At 47.2% G+C, this 19,762-nt stretch overlaps 1 protein-coding gene across 3 annotated transcripts in view; it reads left to right on the top strand.

The window, feature by feature from the left end:
- The window catches only part of ASB7 (ankyrin repeat and SOCS box containing 7), a 258,258-nt gene that overhangs the window by 53,915 nt on the left and 184,581 nt on the right, over nt 1-19,762 (top strand). For all 3 annotated transcript variants that reach the window (XM_086958060.1, XM_086958059.1, XM_086958061.1), the window contains exon 3: nt 11,257-11,356. The gene's annotated coding sequence lies outside the window, so the exon portion shown is untranslated. The remainder of the gene's footprint in view (nt 1-11,256; nt 11,357-19,762) is intronic.

Raw genomic sequence — 19,762 nt, 5'->3', positions numbered from 1 at the left:
TATAAACAGTTAGCGAGCAACCGCTGTGAGGTAGATATATATTAAATCGTAACACCTGTGAACGTTAGCGTGCATAAATAAGCTATGACAAAATTACTAACAAAAGCATGTAAATATAACAGATATGACAAACTACTAACAAACGCATGTATATATAACAGATATGAGGTAGCTCGGTATTTGTTCATTAAAGATGCTGTTCTCCTGTTCAATCAAAGTAGCCATTACTAATGGCCTTTCGGTTGTTCTCATATCCTCGGATCATAGGTTATGTATTCCAATAAAGAATTGCCTATGTCTCCCTTCCTAATGGCGTACATGATCAGTACTAAGCAGTAGTAAATCCGAACCCAGAACAATGTTCTAGGTAATGTATCTATTCATCAGCAGGCTCTTCACTTCCCGCTTGAATGTTACCAGATTCTGGATCTTCCTGATGTTTGGAGGGAGTGAGTTCCAAATTCTGGGGGCGGCTCCTGAGAACGCTCTGTCATAGGTTTTTTTCTTTCGGAAGAAGGCTGGCCGTAGCAGCAACTCCTTAGCACTCCTAGCTGGTCTGTTGCCACCGGACAGCTGAATTTTCTTCGCTAGATAACTTGGGGTGTTCTCATGTAGTGCTTTGTGTGTGATGCATGCTATCTTCATTTGGATTCTTGCTTCATACGGTAGCCAGTTTAATACTTTCAGGTGCGGGGATATGTGATCATATTTCCTGGTTCCGGTGATAAGTCTTGCCGCAGCGTTAAGGCAGGCTTTCAGTGGTGCTATGGACGTTTTTGGTAATCCAGCCAAGGTAGTGCAACCATATTCAATCCTCGAGATAACTAAAGATTGGATTGCCACTTTGAGGTCAGATTCTGTGATGTATGGTTTCAATTTTCTTAAGTAGTTCAAGTGAAAGCGGGCACTTTTCGCCATTGAATTAATGTGGTATTTACAACAAGGGGTGGTGAGGGACAGAGTCTCTGAATTAAGCAGAAAGCTCTCACCCAGTCAAGAGATCAGGGCTAGATCCAACACCGTTTTTTAGCTCACTGCACCATCCCAGTTTCAGAACCTGGCTGTATGCAAATTAGTCTGTTCCTGTCCCAGTGCATGATGGGAACAGGGCAAACCAAACTACAAAAGCCAATTCTTACACTGGGAAGGAAACAAGCTCCCGGGGACCGGTTTCTGGCATTACAGCCGTCTTCGGCCCGGTTTGCTTGAATCCTGATGGTGCAATGGGCAAGGGTCTCACATCTGAGAATACCCTTCCACGCTTAGGGTGGACAAAAATATTTACAACAAGGGGTGGTGAGGGACAGAGTCTCTGAATTAAGCAGAAAGCTCTCACCCAGTCAAGAGATCAGGGCTAGATCCAACACCGTTTTTTAGCTCACTGCACCATCCCAGTTTCAGAACCTGGCTGTATGCAAATTAGTCTGTTCCTGTCCCAGTGCATGATGGGAACAGGGCAAACCAAACTACAAAAGCCAATTCTTACACTGGGAAGGAAACAAGCTCCCGGGGACCGGTTTCTGGCATTACAGCCGTCTTCGGCCCGGTTTGCTTGAATCCTGATGGTGCAATGGGCAAGGGTCTCACATCTGAGAATACCCTTCCACGCTTAGGGTGGACAAAAATATTTACAACAAGGGGTGGTGAGGGACAGAGTCTCTGAATTAAGCAGAAAGCTCTCACCCAGTCAAGAGATCAGGGCTAGATCCAACACCGTTTTTTAGCTCACTGCACCATCCCAGTTTCAGAACCTGGCTGTATGCAAATTAGTCTGTTCCTGTCCCAGTGCATGATGGGAACAGGGCAAACCAAACTACAAAAGCCAATTCTTACACTGGGAAGGAAACAAGCTCCCGGGGACCGGTTTCTGGCATTACAGCCGTCTTCGGCCCGGTTTGCTTGAATCCTGATGGTGCAATGGGCAAGGGTCTCACATCTGAGAATACCCTTCCACGCTTAGGGTGGACAAAAATATTTACAACAAGGGGTGGTGAGGGACAGAGTCTCTGAATTAAGCAGAAAGCTCTCACCCAGTCAAGAGATCAGGGCTAGATCCAACACCGTTTTTTAGCTCACTGCACCATCCCAGTTTCAGAACCTGGCTGTATGCAAATTAGTCTGTTCCTGTCCCAGTGCATGATGGGAACAGGGCAAACCAAACTACAAAAGCCAATTCTTACACTGGGAAGGAAACAAGCTCCCGGGGACCGGTTTCTGGCATTACAGCCGTCTTCGGCCCGGTTTGCTTGAATCCTGATGGTGCAATGGGCAAGGGTCTCACATCTGAGAATACCCTTCCACGCTTAGGGTGGACAAAAATATTTACAACAAGGGGTGGTGAGGGACAGAGTCTCTGAATTAAGCAGAAAGCTCTCACCCAGTCAAGAGATCAGGGCTAGATCCAACACCGTTTTTTAGCTCACTGCACCATCCCAGTTTCAGAACCTGGCTGTATGCAAATTAGTCTGTTCCTGTCCCAGTGCATGATGGGAACAGGGCAAACCAAACTACAAAAGCCAATTCTTACACTGGGAAGGAAACAAGCTCCCGGGGACCGGTTTCTGGCATTACAGCCGTCTTCGGCCCGGTTTGCTTGAATCCTGATGGTGCAATGGGCAAGGGTCTCACATCTGAGAATACCCTTCCACGCTTAGGGTGGACAAAAATATTTACAACAAGGGGTGGTGAGGGACAGAGTCTCTGAATTAAGCAGAAAGCTCTCACCCAGTCAAGAGATCAGGGCTAGATCCAACACCGTTTTTTAGCTCACTGCACCATCCCAGTTTCAGAACCTGGCTGTATGCAAATTAGTCTGTTCCTGTCCCAGTGCATGATGGGAACAGGGCAAACCAAACTACAAAAGCCAATTCTTACACTGGGAAGGAAACAAGCTCCCGGGGACCGGTTTCTGGCATTACAGCCGTCTTCGGCCCGGTTTGCTTGAATCCTGATGGTGCAATGGGCAAGGGTCTCACATCTGAGAATACCCTTTAATGTGGGCTTTCATGTCTAGATTCTCGTCTAGGGTGATTCCTAGAGATTTAGCTGAGTTGACAAGGGTTGGGGTGCAGTTAAGCGCAGTCACGACTTCCGTCCAATCCTTTATTTCTGTATGGCTCCTTGGTGGAGAAATTAGTAAGAACTCTGTTTTATGTGCATTCAGCTTCAGGTGGTTTGTGGTTAACCATTGGAGTGCCATTTTTAGTGTCTCATTCATTAATTCCAAATCTTTTAGGGATGCGATCTTTAAGTATATTTGCGTGTCGTCAGCATACATGTGATAGGATATTTGAGATTTTTGGAGAATTTCTGTGAGTGGTTCGACGTATAGGTTAAACAGATCAGGGGATAATGTCGAACCTTGAGGGACTCCAATTGAGATAGGGCACGGAAGTGAAGTAGATTGGTTAACCAGGAAGCGCTGCGTTCTGTTCTGTAAAAAGGACTCGAACCAATTCAGCACCATTCCCGATAGTCCCATCCTGTCCCGTAGCCTGGCCAGTAATGCCTCATGATTTACCGTATCAAATGCCGATGATAGGTCTAGGAGAATCAGTAAGCATGCTTGATTTTGGTCAAGGGCCTGCAGCGCGTCATCAATAATATGGAGAATCGCTGTTTCCGTGCTGTGCCCTGCTCTGAATCCCGATTGACATTCGTCTAGCAAGGAGAATTTGGTGATGTGTTGGCTCAGTTGGTTCTGCACACATTTCTCAGTCAGCTTGGCCAGTAAAGGGATGTTAGTCACTGGGCGTTGTTGAATGGTTGCACAGATTGATGCTGTGGTGGCGCTGAGTGATGTTGTGGTGCCCCTGAGTGATGCTGTGGTGGTGCTGAGTGATGCTGTATGCTATGCTATGTTTTGCTAGCCTATGCTTTTATTTGTTCTGCTATGCTGTGTTATGCTATGCTATGTTATGTTTTGTTTTGTTAAGCTCTGCTATGTTTTGCTGTGTTTTATTATGCTATGCTATGTTTTGCTATTCTATGCTTTTATTTGTTCTGTATGCTTTGTTGTGTTTTGTTAAGCTCTGCTATGTTTTGTTATGCTATGCTATGTTTTGTTATGTTATGTTTTGTAATGCTGTTTTGTAATGCTATGTTTTGTAATGCTATGTTTTGTAATGCTATGTTTTGTAATGCTATGTGTTGTTATGCTATGTGTTGTTATGCTATGTGTTGGTATGCTATGTGTTGGTATGCTATGTGTTGGTATGCTATGTGTTGTTATGCTATGTGTTGTTATGCTATGTGTTGTTATGCTATGTGTTGTTATGCTATGTGTTGTTATGCTATGTGTTGTTATGCTATGTGTTGTTATGCTATGTGTTATGCTATGTGTTATGCTATGTGTTATGCTATGTGTTATGCTATGTGTTATGCTATGTGTTATGCTATGTGTTATGCTATGTGTTATGCTATGTGTTATGCTATGTGTTATGCTATGTGGTGTTATGCTATGTGGTGTTATGCTATGTGGTGTTATGCTATGTGGTGTTATGCTATGTGGTGTTATGCTATGTGGTGTTATGCTATGTGGTGTTATGCTATGTGGTGTTATGCTATGTGGTGTTATGCTATGTGGTGTTATGCTATGTGGTGTTATGCTATGTGGTGTTATGCTATGTGGTGTTATGCTATGTGGTGTTATGCTATGTGGTGTTATGCTATGTGGTGTTATGCTATGTGGTGTTATGCTATGTGGTGTTATGCTATGTGGTGTTATGCTATGTGGTGTTATGCTATGTGCTATAATGCTATGTGCTATAATGCTATGTGCTATAATGCTATGTGCTATAATGCTATGTGCTATTATGCTATGTGTTATTATGCTATGTGCTATTATGCTATGTGCTATGTGCTATTATGCTATGTGCTATTATGCTATGTGCTATTATGCTATGTGCTATTATGCTATGTGTTATTATGCTATGTGTTATTATGCTATGTGTTATTATGCTATGTGTTATTATGCTATGTGTTATTATGCTATGTGTTATTATGCTATGTGTTATTATGCTATGTGTTATTATGCTATGTGTTATGCTATGTGTTATGCTATGTGTTATGCTATGTGTTATGCTATGTGTTATGCTATGTGTTATGCTATGTGTTATGCTATGTGTTATGCTATGTGTTATGCTATGTGTTATGCTATGTGTTATGCTATGTGTTATGCTATGTGTTATGCCTTGTGTTATGCTATGTGTTATGCTATGTGTTATGCTATGTGTTATGCTATGTGTTTTGCTGTGCTATGCTTTGCTGTGCTATGCTTTGCTGTGCTATGCTTTGCTGTGCTGTGCTTTGCTGTGCTATGCTTTGCTGTGCTATGCTTTGCTGTGCTGTGCTTTGCTGTGCTATGCTTTGCTGTGCTATGCTTTGCTGTGCTATGCTTTGCTGTACTTTGCTGTGCTATGCTTTGCTGTACTTTGCTGTGCTATGCTTTGCTGTACTTTGCTGTGCTATGCTTTGCTGTGCTATGCTTTGCTGTGCTATGCTTTGCTATGTTTTGTTTTGCTATGTTTTGTTTTGCTATGTTTTGTTTTGCTATGCTATGTTTTGTTTTGCTATGTTTTGTTTTGCTATGTTTTGTTTTGCTATGCTATGTTTTGTTTTGCTATGCTATGTTTTGTTTTGCTATGCTATGTTTTGCTTTGCTATGCTATGTTTTGTTTTGCTATGCTATGTTTTGTTTTGCTATGCTATGTTTTGTTTTGCTATGCTATGTTTTGTTTTGCTATGCTATGTTTTGTTTTGCTATGCTATGTTTTGTTTTGCTATGCTATGTTTTGTTTTGCTATGCTATGTTTTGTTTTGCTATGCTATGTTTTGTTTTGCTATGCTATGTTTTGTTTTGCTATGCTATGTTTTGTTATGCTATGTTATGTTTTATTATGCTGTGAGTGTGGGTGTGTGAGGGGGTGTGGGAGAGTGAGGGGGTGTGAGGGTGAGGGCGTGTGAGGGTGAGGGGGTGGGTGAGTGGTGGTGGGGGTGTGAGGGGGTGTGAGGGTGGGGGTGAGGGGGTGTGAGGATGAGGGTGTGTGAGGGGGTGTGAGGGTGTGTGCGGGTGAGGGTGTGTGCGGGTGAGGGTGGGTGAGGGCGTGTGCGGGTGAGGGCGTGTGCGGGTGAGGGCGTGTGCGGGTGAGGGCGTGTGCGGGTGAGGGCGTGTGCGTGCGTGTGCTGGCGTGTGCGGGTGGGTGAGGGTGGGTGAGGGTGTGAGTGAGGGTGTGATTGAGGGGCTGTGAGAGGGGCTGTGAGAGTGAGGGGCTGTGAGAGTGAGGGGCTGTGAGAGTGAGGGGCTGTGAGGGTGAGGGGCTGTGAGGGTAAGGGGCTGTGGGGGTGTGTGGGGGTGTGTGGGGGTGAGGGGATGTGTGGGGGTGAGGGGATGTGTGGGGGTGAGGGGATGTGTGGGGGTGAGGGGATGTGTGGGGGTGAGGGGATGTGTGGGGGTGAGGGGATGTGTGGGGGTGAGGGGATGTGTGGGGGTGAGGGGGGTGTGGGGGTGTGTGTGTGGGGGTGTGTTGGGTGAGGGTGAGGGGCTGTGAGTGAGGGGCTGTGAGTGAGGGGCTGTGAGTGAGGGGCTGTGAGTGAGGGGCTGTGAGTGAGGGGCTGTGAGTAAGGGGCTGTGAGTGAGGGTGAGGGGATGTGTGGGGGCGAGGGGATGTGTGGGGTTGAGGGGATGTGTGGGGTTGAGGGGATGTGTGGGGTTGAGGGGATGTGTGGGGTTGAGGGGATGTGTGGGGTTGAGGGGATGTGTGGGGGTGAGGGGATGTGTGGGGGTGAGGGGATGTGTGAGGGTGAGGGGATGTGTGGGGGTGAGGATGTGTGGGTGTGAGGGGATGTGTGGGGGTGAGGGGATGTGTGGGGGTGAGGGGGGGTGGGGATGTGTGGGGGTGAGGGGGGGTGTGGGTGAGGGGATGTGTGGGGGTGGGGATGTGGGGGTGAGGGGGGGTGTGGGTGAGGATGTATGGGGGTGAGGGGGGGTGTGGGGATGTGTGGGGGTGAGGGGATGTGTGAGGGGATGTGTGGGGGTGAGGGGATGTGTGAGGGGATGTGTGGGGGTGAGGGGATGTGTGGGGGTGAGGGGATGTGTGGGGGTGAGGGGATGTGTGGGTGAGGGGATGTATGGGGGTGAGGGGGGTGTGGGGATGTGTGGGGGTGAGGGGATGTGTGGGGGTGAGGGGATGTGTGGGGGTGAGGGGGGTGTGGGGATGTGTGGGGGTGAGGGGATGTGTGGGGGTGAGGGGATGTGTGGGGGTGAGGGGATGTATGGGGGTGAGGGGGGGTGTGGGTGAGGGGATGTATGGAGGTGAGGGGGGGTGTGTGTGTGTGTGTGAGGGTTAGGGTGTGTGAGGGTGTGTAAGGGGGAGCAACGATGTATACTCTGGAAGGTGCTTGTGAATTTCTGAAAGGTAAATACTAGGAAACAAACCTTTCACAAATACATATACATTGCACCTATCACTATACTCTAACTATACACTCGTTTGTGGAGGACGAGAATGGTTTATGCTTGACTTTTGTAGAACTGAAAATTAAGGAGCACTGTAAACATCCTACTGATCCATGCTCTTAGCAGTATACATACAGGCTGGAAAACGAATACCTTGTACACAGAATTCATTAAACAGGCCTCAAAAACTGATAACGGATATTTTAGAAACAGAAACAGGTCTCCATAAATGTGGGGAAACAGAAGAGGCGAAATTATTTGCCTGCAATTGAGACAGTGTAATTTAAAATAAGTAGGGTGTATGAATATTGAGGTGGAGCAGTGTAAAAAAAGGGTACAGAGTGCAGCGAAACAGTGGGTGGAGTTTGTATGGCAAAAAAAGACACCTGGGGCACGGTGGGGATGCTGAGGAAGGGTCCAGTCGTGCAGATGTGACTGAGTGATGGTTGTGCTGCATAGGGAGTGAAAAGGGGTGCGGTGTGTAGAGCGAACGATGGGGAGCAGTGCATGGGCACCGTTTGAAGCTGAACAGAGGAAAGGCATCACTGGGAGGGGGGCCGGGCAACCATGCCAGCATTCTGATTCATGAGCAGATGGTCCTGTTTATACCTACGGAGAGCGTGAAGTGGCTGCTGGCAAATGGAATCAAAGCGGGCGCGGACGCTGTGATGTTTTTGTCTTGCCTTGCTGAGGGGTAGGGGGAGCAAATTCCTGTGCACACGCCTGACTCACAGGAACTGAATGCTATCCGCAGTGGGTAGACTTTTGAAAGCAGCTTACTAGAATCTCACCGAAAACAATGCTTACGCATTACTTCAGCGAGACCTAAAAAGCAATGGATTTAGGCCCAAATCTCTGCACTGGGAGTGAATGTTTGACATGGTTTAGCATTCAATCCATTGATGTTCTTTTTTTAAATACACTGTTCCAATACCCTGAATACTAAGAAATGGTCTAATCTTGAATGTGTTATGTACTGATGTGTAGCACGGAAACAATGTCCCTTGCTTATCTTGTTCGGCACACCCCTGTCTGTTTTGTATAAGACAGAGTAATTTGGAAAAAAGGACAAGTGGCACCGGGTTCCGTGCATGAACTTATAAGACAAACCATACGTTGTACACTTCTAATTATAAATCAAATTAAACAAAGAAATAGAAAAATATGCTCTTTATTAAATACTCTTTTTTTTATATATACTTTTACTTATTTAAACATGTTTTATACATTTACTTGTGTGATTTTGCTAATGCATCTCAGTTTTAACAACAAAGGTCAATTGATCCTAGTTGCACCATGATTACTTTATCTTATAAATGATTGAAAACATAGAGATGGAGAGGTTATAGTTGCGATGATCTTTGATGATGATACACAGAACCAATCAACGCGTTTCGGCTACTGCCTTCTTCAGGGGTTCTGTATAACTCTATGAAACAAGAGAATGTATATAAGTTATCTAAAGTGACAACGTATTGGAAGTTACATATTTCTACAAACTGAAAATATATATTAGGCATTGATCACCTACGGGTTGCAAAGTTCTGTACTACATCTTCATTGCGAAGCGCTACTCTCTAATAACTAAACAATACTTCTTATTACAGATAACATGCAGTGTTATATACATCCTTTTTATAAATACGTAAAAGTATATATAAAAAGAATATTTAATAAAAAGCATATTTTTCTATTTCTTTTTTTAATTTGATTTACAATTAGAAGTGTACAACGTATGGTTTGTCTGATAAGTTCATGCACGGAACCGGTGCAACTTGTCCTTTTTTCCAAATTAGTTATTCCTTGCTAGGATTTATGCTTTTAGGCAGGGGCCCATTACTTTTACTAAAAAAATGTAATAAGACAGTGACAGGTGCACTGAAAATGCAATAATGGAAATGTAATAAAGAGTACATTAAGGTGGGTAACCATAAAGAACTGGTATTTCAGAGCCAACAGACCCAATGGTGAACATGGGCTTTACAAATCATTTGGATTTCGTGGCAAATCTAAAATACACTTGAAATCACTCCCTTTTTATAATCACCTCACATGTCCTCTTCCTGTGTGAGGTCCATTTCCTTGAAATACCCTAAATGTATGTTGTCTCGTTATGTAGCATTACACTTTAGTAGGCTTGGTTTAACCATTTATACTTAATACATTGCAGTATAATATCGTTAGACCAATTCTTCTGACCATGGGAATCCAAGATCTTCCCTCTACTGAGCTTCTAACCTGCCTCTTTACCTATGTGTGTACCCCATAGATTTGCCCCTTTCTGGTCTAACCTCGAATATATAGACTACCCCCTCCCCAAGCCAGGTCTCGTGGCTCAGTGGACTAATGCATCCACTCCAAGGATCTTGTTTGACCTCTTAGCCACAGGTTTAAATTTCGGCAGGTCCACTCAGCCTCTCATTATTCAGAGGTCGATAAAATAAGCCTCATTTAGTTTGATAACAATAAACATGTGATTTCAGAACCACAATACTCTTCAGGGTGAACATGTGCCTTTCTTATACCCCTCGTTTGTGTCCTGTTTACCCCTCAAAAGAACTCTTCACTATATAACAGTCAACCTATTGCAAAAGTAGCCTCTTTGCCTTAAGAATTCTGTTTGTATCTACAGAATGTTTATCCAACTCTACTTGATTACAGAGGCAGGTGCTCACCTCCGCGTCCGAGGCTGCGACCATCAGGCTTTTTCCCAACCAATTTTTTCCACTCCTCTTAAGCCCTCTGCTTCTCAAGATGGCTACCCCAGCACGTTGGAGCAATCTGACACACTCGAAGCAGTAGGAGGTAGACACAGCCCCACTAGGGGCTCACAGTTGACTACCTCCACTGAATCACCAGAGTTTAGCATTTCTTATTCCCATTGCTGCAGATTGTGCCTTTGAAAATATTTATTGTTACTGTTAGGAGCGGATCTAATAGTGAAAAAAACACATGGCCCCAGCGGGAGAGTTCCCAACATGATAACTCACCTGTCAGTCATTGGCCACACCCCCTTCTCGATTTGTAAAACATTACTCGGCTGCAAAATCGGAGTGTTTTCAGGAATTGGGGTAAAATAATCATGTTATAAATCTCAACTAGTATCAAGAGGAGACCCATCCACTGGAACACAACCTATGTCAGTCTTTATATAGCTGGGTCTAAGTTTCTTTTTTATAAATTTTTCCTAAGATATTGTGATGTCCTACCCATGATACCTGCATGAAATTGTTTTGGTTCTCAGTGTACATCTCCTCAGGATAGCCTTTGCACCCTTGGTAGTGGAAACACAACTGACTTCCAACGGTTTGCCTTGAACCCCTGCATTGACCAAATTCTTAAATAATTTCTACGAATATAGTGCTCAGTATTCATAAGTTTCATACGTCACTCAATACATCTAGAAGCTTGCCTTTCTTGTCCCAAACCCTTTGCATTCTTAACATCACTAAACCTCTCTGTAGCCATAATTGCATTGTATACCCACAAGCATAAAATAAGGTTATCTTTTGAGTAGCTTTTTCCTTTTAAGTTTGATTGAAATGTTTTAGTCTGTATACTTAAATTAAATAAAATACCAGCATTTGTAAAGCGCACAGCTACCTCCGAAATGGTATCCCGGCCTCTTCCACAAATTGTTTCTGTGATAAATACAATTTCTATATGAAGGGAGTTTATTTGAAAACTCTGTTGCAAAATCGTGCACACATGTTGAGGTTCTCTCGGAGTTCATGAAAGGTAGAATACCTGTTCTTGAAAACAAGAATAACAAGTTACGGTCTTAATTTTTTCCTTTTCAGGACGTAGTGGCTAATCTGCTGAAATGTGGCGCAGATCGTGGATTATGTCTGACAAGAACAATGACGACTGGGTTCCCAATCGAGGGAAGTGAGAGCAGAGGTAAAATTCTACCATTAAAGGGACCATACCAAAATAAAACACTGGATAGTGCTAGATTAAAAGGAATGTACAAATTCTGGATCTACTTCTTGTCCTTCACTTATAATCTTCTGTACCTTGTTTGAATGACTCTTCTGTGCTTCAGTAATCCCTCTGTAACTTTATATTAATGAGTATAAGTCAATTAGCTTATGTTTTTCATTTTACAACTGCTTCAAAGTACTCTTCAATGTGTATTTTTGGTGCTTGGAACTGAACTTGTGTTTTTCAGTTGGTTAACATGGTTCAAGATGTTTATGAGAGATGCTTGATCTGTTTAGTCTGCACTTTTACATTGAGATAAAAGTGCGTGAGAGGACTGGACTGCGTGGTACGATATATATAAGGGATAAAGTTCCCCTTGCCATACCTTATAAGGATACTGCAAGTAACGGAGGAATTCCATATAGAGGAATGAGGCTGTAGCCCAAGCTCATTTAAGTTCATTTCCAAGGTTATGGAACCCTGAGGTGACTTGCAATACGATTATGTGCAGCAGGGTGTACTTTATCCCATTTAATATACAGCCACACCATCACGTTTCTCAATCAATCAATCAATCAATCAAGGCACTTATATAGTGCACTACTCACCCAGAGGGTCTCAAGGCGCTAGGGGAGGGGGGTCCGCTACTGCTCGAACAGCCAGGTTTGAGCTGCTTCCTGAAGGCGAGGTGGTCCTGGGTCAGGCGGAGGTGGGTCGGGAGGGAGTTCCAAGTCTTGGCGGCGAGGTAGGAGAAGGACCTTCCCCCTGTGGTGGCTCTTCGGATGCGGGGGACGGCGGCGAGGGCATGGCCGGTCGATCGAAGCTGGCGTTTGAGAGCGTAGAAGTTGAGTCGGCTGTTGAGGTATCCTGGGCCTTGGTTGTGTAGGGCTTTGTGTGCGTGGGTGAGGAGATGGAAGGTGATTCTCTTGTTGACCGGGAGCCAGTGCAGGTCTCTCATGTCCGGAGATGTGGTTGCGACATGGGATGTCCAGTATGAGTCGTGCTGAGGCGTTCTGGATCCGCTGGAGCCTCTTCTGGAGTTTGGCGGTGGTTCTGGCGTAGAGGGAGTTGCCGTAGTCCAGGCGGCTGGTGACGAGGGCCTGGGTAACTGTCTTCCTGGTCTCGGTGGGGATCCACCGGAAGATCTTTCGTAGCATGCGCAGGATATTGAAGCACGTCGAGGAGACGGCGTTGACTTGTCTGGTCATGGAGAGGGAGGAGTCCAGGATGACGCCCAGGTTGCGTGCGTGGTCTGTCGGTTTGGGTGCGCTGCCTAGGGCGGGGGGCCACCAGGAGTCGTCCCAGGCGGAGGGTGAAGATCCCAGAATGAGGACTTCCGTCTTGTCCGAGTTCAGTTTCAGGCGGCTACCTCTTTCATCCCTTCGTGTAGGTTGGCTCTGGCGGTGGCGGGGTCGTTGGTGAGGGAGAGGATCAGCTGGGTGTCGGCGTAGGAGATGATGTTGAGGTTGTGCTGGCATGCGATGGCTGCGAGGGGGCTCATGTAGACGTTGAAGAGGGTAGGGCTGAGCGAGGAGCCTTGAGGAACGCCGCAGATGACTTCGGTGGCTTCTGATCTGAACGGGGGGAGGCGGACTCTGTGTCCTTCCGGCGAGGAAGGAGATGATCCACTCCAGTGCCTTCTCCTGGATTCCGACGTTGCTGAGGCGCTGTACTAGGGTACGGTGGCAGACAGTGTCGAAGGCCGCGGAGAGGTCTAGGAGGATGAGGGACGCTGTTTCTCCGTTGTCGAGCAGGGTTCGGATGTCATCGGTGGGTGCGATCAGGGTGGTCTCGGTGCTGTGGTTGGCCCCGGAAGCCAGACTGCGAGAGGTCGAGGGATCCGTTCGTCTCGAGGAAGGCGGCTAGCTGCTTGTTGACGGTCTTCTCGGTGACTTTTGCAGGAAACGGGAGCAGCGAGATGGGGCGGTAGTTCTTGAGGTCGGTGGGGTCGGCTGATGGTTTCAAAGTAGAGCGCTGAGTTCGGCGTCCTTCCAGCTCTCAGGGAAGGTAGCGGTGTTGGAGGTGTTGATGATGTCCCGCAGGTAGGGTGCGATGACAGTGTCGGCCTTGTTGAAGACGTGGTGAGGGCAGGGGTCAGTCGGAGATCCGGAGGGGATGGAGTTCATCGTGCGGATGGTGTCTTCGGTGCTGATCGGGGTCCAGGTGCGGAGGGTATTGGTGGGGGGCGCTGGTTCGGTCGTGGCGTGCGTCGGTTGAGTGCTGAAGCTGTTGTGTATGTCCGCGATCTTGTTGTGGAAGTAGGAGGCGAGGGAGTTGCAGAGGTCTTGCGAAGGGGTGATGCCGTTGTTTCCGGCGTTGGGGTTGGAGAGCTCTTTAACGATGTTGAAGAGTTCCTTGCTGTTGTGTGCGTTGTTGTCCAAGCGTTCCTTGAATTCAGTTTTCTTGGTGGCGTGGATCAGTTGGTGGTGTTTTCGGGTGGCGAGCTTGAGGGCAGTCATGTTGTCCGGTGTTGGGTCTTTGCACCAGGCTTTCTCGAGGGCTCTGCAGTTCTTCTTGGAGCTCTTGAGTTTGTCGGTGAACCATGGGGCTTTCTTGCTGCCGTGTCTGCTAGGCGGGGTCCTCAGAGGGGCGAGGTCGTCTGCGCAGTCGCTGATCCACTTCGTGAGGTTGGTGGCTGCTGCGCTGGGGTTCGTTGCGCTGGTGGGTGGGTTCTTGCTCAGGGAAGTTGCGAGCTGGCCCATAAATAGTTTAAAACATTTCTGCATACCTCTTACATATGAAAAAGAGAGCATGCGTGCAAACATAAAGAATACAAAGGTAACCTCTAATGCAAAATTAAATGTATCAAAAACCTGTTGGATATTAGTTGCAAAAAGATATTAGAAACCGTTCAATGCAAGTCACTTAAACATTTTTTTTTTAAAAAGCTGCAGTAACTCAGAAAGTGTTAGAAATAGTCTAACATTACTGCCGGGTCTGGTGGCTCAGTGGACTAATGCATTCACTGCAGGGGCCTGTGTTCGACCTCATGGTCACAGGTACAAATCCCGGCGGGTCCACTCAGCCTTTCATCCATTTGAGGTCGATAAAATGAGTACCATTGAGTTGGGTAACAATATACATCTGTTATTTCAGCGCCAATATGCCCCATTGCTGGGGTGAATGTGCGCTTTACAAATATGCCTGTTATGTTATTGGCCGGACCTGCATTACACCTCGGCAGCTGGCTCTAGAAGCAGGCATTGTGACCTCAGACCTCGACTGCAATAACTTGTTACAGTTAAGTTCTGACATCTTTTCTTTATGATCGGCTTATGGGGGTGTGTCAAGTTTCCAATTATAAAGAACTTGGACACAGACGTTTATACAGGAATTGCAGAATCCCATGTATTGTATATGGGATAAAGTACCCCAAGCCGTACATTGTAAGGCTGTTGCAGGTCACCGAGGGGTGCCATGGTCCTATAGATGAAGAAGGCAGAGTTCCTTAATAAGGTAAAGGAACTCTCAGGTGACTTGCAGTATCCTTATCACGTACAGCAGGGGTACTTTATCCCTTGTAATCGGGCCACTGGAATTAAGCAAATGTGCAGCTGCTGTGATCTTCGCATAACTAGATTTGCAGCTTAATCCGTCATCTGCTGTGTAATCTGCAGATTTTAACAAAAAGACATTTCTAGCTCAACCGGTTTAGACGTTAGTAAAAACGCAGTGAAACGTGTTGCCACGCAGTGTTAGGACCTTGAATGGGCACCTGTCTGTAGCTGATTGCTATATTTGGGGGTTAAACTGGTACTAATGAGGTGCAACTAATGCCCAGACAGTGTTAAGTTTAAAAATGACTAAATATTGAGGTAATTATGTGCCACTTAATGCTGCGTAATTTGCCCTTTCTCACCGCAAAATTTACTCATCATGCCTCATAATTTGACCCTCTCCTGATGCATCATTCCAGTCACACCATCACCGTTCTCTTAAACCACTTCAATCCTTGGTGCGTAACACTTTCAAATGAAAGGCAGTATGTCTGCAAACATGAAGAATAACCATAGAATCACTAGTGCAAAAATAAATACATTAAAAAAGTTGTTAGCGAGTTGTTCAGAAAAGATGTTGGAAGCAGTTGAATAGAAGTAATGTAAAATAAAAATTGCAGAAAGATTCAAACTTTAAATTTTCAAGAGAGGTGGGATGGGGGTCAGAATCTGGCCTCACCCAAGATGGCTGGCTCCAGATAAACCGATTTGGCGATCCGGCACCCCTTATTGGTTGTCGCCGCACCAAGTGGATGGCTGCTATAATAAACAGCCATTGACAGTGGGAGATGGGGTGGAGGGGTCACGCCAGGAGCCTAAAAATCTGGCACAGACCACCTCCATTACTGCTTAATTGTGAGCCTGCACATCTGCGGTCGGACCAAACCCACCTCTGCATGCCTCCGGCATCCTCATTTGCAGCAAGGAGACAATAAAAGGCTCCTCCGTCAGCGACCGGTCACCTAGCCAAACATTTGTTTCTACTGAGAGTTGATGTGGAGTGCACCCGGGGCCCTGATACCAACATACATTGGATCATCACAGGCCCGGCTGACCTGCAAATGGAGAGGCAGGCCTTTGATGCCTTATCTCCTCTAGATCCAGATACAGGTATTCGGCCCACAGTCCCCATGCTCTTTACCCTCCAGCAGCACTTCCTGTGCCAGTGACACTCCCTTCACAGTAGAGACTAAGCGTGGACCGATGCTGGCAACATATAGCGGATGGGCTCAATGCTACTTGCCCAATAGGGGGCCCCTGTACTAACCCCAACAACTTTTATGGTATCCTTGGGGCTCGGAGAAAATTATCAGACTGCCACTCATTGCCACTCATCGCCATCCTATCATAAAATCCCATGTTTTCCTGATACTCCTGCGTTGCTGTTTTTCTTGAGCACTACTGTCACCCACCCAGTCCAACGTGCATTTTGGAACCATGGGGACTTGGAACCGACTACAGCATCCTGGTCAACAGCATCATGGACTGAACACCACATGACTGTGAGACTCCTCAGAACGAAGTATTTTCATGGACCAACATCTAACTCCAGACGACACGCTACCTTATATTTCCTTGCAGCCTCACTCATAACCAGCCATTACAAAGGCATACTTGGGCCCTTAGATCCTCAATAAAGAGAGTTCTCGCACAGTGAGATTGGCATGTGCTGGTACCTTATATCGCGCACACACCCTCAGATCTGCTAAGGGATACACATCGGCACACGAGTAGACATACAATTTGGTGACGTGGCATTTCGCAGCTCTCGGGTGGTGCATGTGAGACTCTTTCCTGCTGGCTGCTTTTTTTAGTTGATTTACTGATGAAACTATTTCTTTTGGTACACCTTAAACCGGCAGATGGGATAACTGGCATCACATGTGTCAAGACTCCTATGGTGACCCTTGTCGCCCCCAATGTCAAAGACCAAGCGACTCATCAATTTAGTTTCACCAAGGTAGTAGCAGGGCACACAAACAGCCCAGATCAGTAATGGCCAAAGTCGCACTGGAAATCCTACTGAAGAAACTTGCCTCTGGGGTGTAGTCTGGCCATGAACGAAGAATGTCGCCCGAACAGAGAACTCCGCTCCGCTAAGGGCTCTGGATGGTAACAGTGGCCTTCCAGAAGCGGCTGAGGTCAAATTCTATGCCTCCCTCACTCTGGCTGGACCCCCGGGTGGTCTCGGATCAAGATCCGAGGATGTCACACACTGCACTGGAGTGGATTCATCCTGTTGACGAGGCGGGAGCGTGGGGCCTAGAGGCGTGCCTGAAGCCTTGGCCCTTGCGTTGATGCTCTCTCCCACCCTCTGCACATCTTTGCTTTTTTGAGCCTGTCTTACGCGCCATGCTGAGCACACACTGGAGATTTGTGACAGCCCTGTGATCACAAAGGGAACAAACCCGCCCCCCCCCTCTCGCCTCCCCCCAGAGGCTCACAGTAAGAGCCTCTTGGATCCTTCCCCAACCTAGCGCCCAGCTCGACGTGGAAACACTAGACTTCCCCCTTTTGGCTTCCCACTTTGAGCAGGCAGGCTTAACTCCGAGGACCATCATGTCCAGGTTGAGCGGTCCATAAGCCCACCCCTCCCCGATCACCATATCGTCTCATGCACCACACTTAGATGTGCATTAACAATCTGGCCACCCATTCTTTACTGCTGTAACTGTATACCAAGCATTGCCACCAACGATGAAGTGGGTACCCGCATCAATCCCAGACATCCTTACCGCGTCATTCCTAGGATGTCTAGGACAGGCTGAGTCTTACGCGACGCTGGTCCTCTGGGCAGCAAACAGTGTTAACCGCCCTGCTCCTTATTCTTCGCCTGCCTATCACTCGGGAACCAACACGGACCACGCAATGTGTTGAAAACTAGACCAGGAGGACCTCTCGCCTGAAGTTCCCCTCGCGAGCCTCTGGAACTTCTCCTCTTCTCTCACAGCCCAGGCAGCAAATGTGACTTGACAGACTCTTCTGGGTCCCTTCAGTGGTAATTTAAGGAACAACTTGCAACAACATCATAGCATGGCGGGATTCCTCCCTTATCCACTGGCTGCCATGGAGCAACCATACTAGACACTGCACTCGCTAGTCCACCATTGGGGTGCCATCGGTCTTGCTCTGCAAGCACCAGGCAGCTTGGCACATCAGAGGAGGGCACCATCCTGTGAACAGGACCGAAAGTCTACTAACAAGCACGGGAGCAAGTCGTCCAAGCAACTTCTATTCACGGAAGTACTCCAACAACCACGCACCATGGCCATGTAGGGTGACACCCCTCCTACGAACAGTTCCTCTATGCCCCCAACAGCCTATGCAATAGGCGAGACCATGGACCACATCTTGCAGGAAATCAGCTAGAAGGAATTGACTCCTCTATCTAAGATAGCATGCGTGGCGAAATAGATGAGAGCGGATATTGTGAGATTCCACGCACGAGCGGAAGGACTGGACTTAAGGCTAACAGTAGGGGAGGCCGCCTCGACACTATGCAGGACAGGTATCAAGAACTTATCTTCCTCCGTAGCAAACTGATTGACCTGGAAGACCGCAGCAGGAGGGACAATGTCTGCTTTTTTGGCTTCCCGGAGGCAATTGAAGGCTCCACTGCCAAAGCGTTTTTGAGAGATGCCAAACCCTGTCCCCTCATTTCCCATTTCCTATGCTGCGAGCAGACGAAGCATTGGCTGCGGCACGCGTCTAAGGGCCGATCACATACAAAGGTCATAGTATCCGGATAGCCATAGATTTTTCCAGAGAAACTAACGATCGCCGCAAGGCCGTTCTCTCCCCAAGACCTAGATTACGCCAGATGAACATCACATATGGTCTTTTTGAGCCTGCCCGCTTCCACATTACTAGAGATGGTGACTCCAAGGATTTCTAACCAGAAGATCTACGCCGGTTCCTGGACACCATAGGATCGCAAGACATGGACCTCAAACATGACGCTCCTGATCAGTCACATAACAGCGCCCTCCCCTAACCATCGGACCGCAGACAGCGGATTACCAGCTGATCACGGAATTGTGGAAAAGAACATGAAAGGACAACCCGCACCCATGAGGACACGGTTTCTGCCCTCCAAACCATGACCGCCTTTATTCATGATCAACAGAGGGACAAATCCCACTCACCTCTGAAGTTCACATCGCTTGCACTGTTTATGCTATTTGAGTGTTGTATAAGTAATTTATCAATGATGCTACCACAGCTCTTACTGTTCTCTTTGTAACTGCCACCAGCATCTGTGCTTAACCTGTTGTACCCTTACATCTTTTTTCCCAAATCCGGCCTTGACTCCGATACTGTTCCCCTATGACGTACTGAGCGCAGCTATGTTAACAGGGGTTGCCCTTCCCTCACTAGCCAACATTACACCCTCAGCCTGCCTGACTCCTTCATCTTCGTGACCTACCCTGAGCATCGTCCTGTCCTCCAGGTAGACTATGATCTTGGAGCGGTGCAATAGCGAGTTTAAACCTGCGGCAGGAAGTCTAGTGTTACATGTGCTACATAGTAATTTGTACCCTCTCCTGTCTGGTTACTTTGTGCCTCTCATTGCATCGACCAGGCCTCCCCTCCCTCTTCCCTCCTTCCTCCCCCCCCCCCCCCCCCCCCCCCCAACTAGTTTCATTCTGTTCATTAATCGCATCCCCAGGACGAAAACTCCTTCACCTCAGTCCCTGATTGTACCAGTGTGCCCTATATCCCCTGCTACGTGCCAGCCGCTTAACCGAAACCTGCACCCCTTCCTCCCTCTGCCGTTCCCTCCTGGCGCCTGCGTGACTTTTCTCTCTCTGCTGAGTTGCAACATTAAAATCTTGGCCAGTATCTTGGCATCCCGCACACGAAAAGTCCTCCCCTCATCGGTGCA

This window comes from Lissotriton vulgaris, chromosome 2_1 (assembly GCF_964263255.1).
Source record: "Lissotriton vulgaris chromosome 2_1, aLisVul1.2, whole genome shotgun sequence".
Classification (NCBI taxonomy): Eukaryota; Metazoa; Chordata; class Amphibia; order Caudata; family Salamandridae; genus Lissotriton; species Lissotriton vulgaris.
The sequence above is the reverse complement of the archived record's forward strand: the minus strand, read 5'-3'. Positions and strand labels throughout refer to the sequence as shown.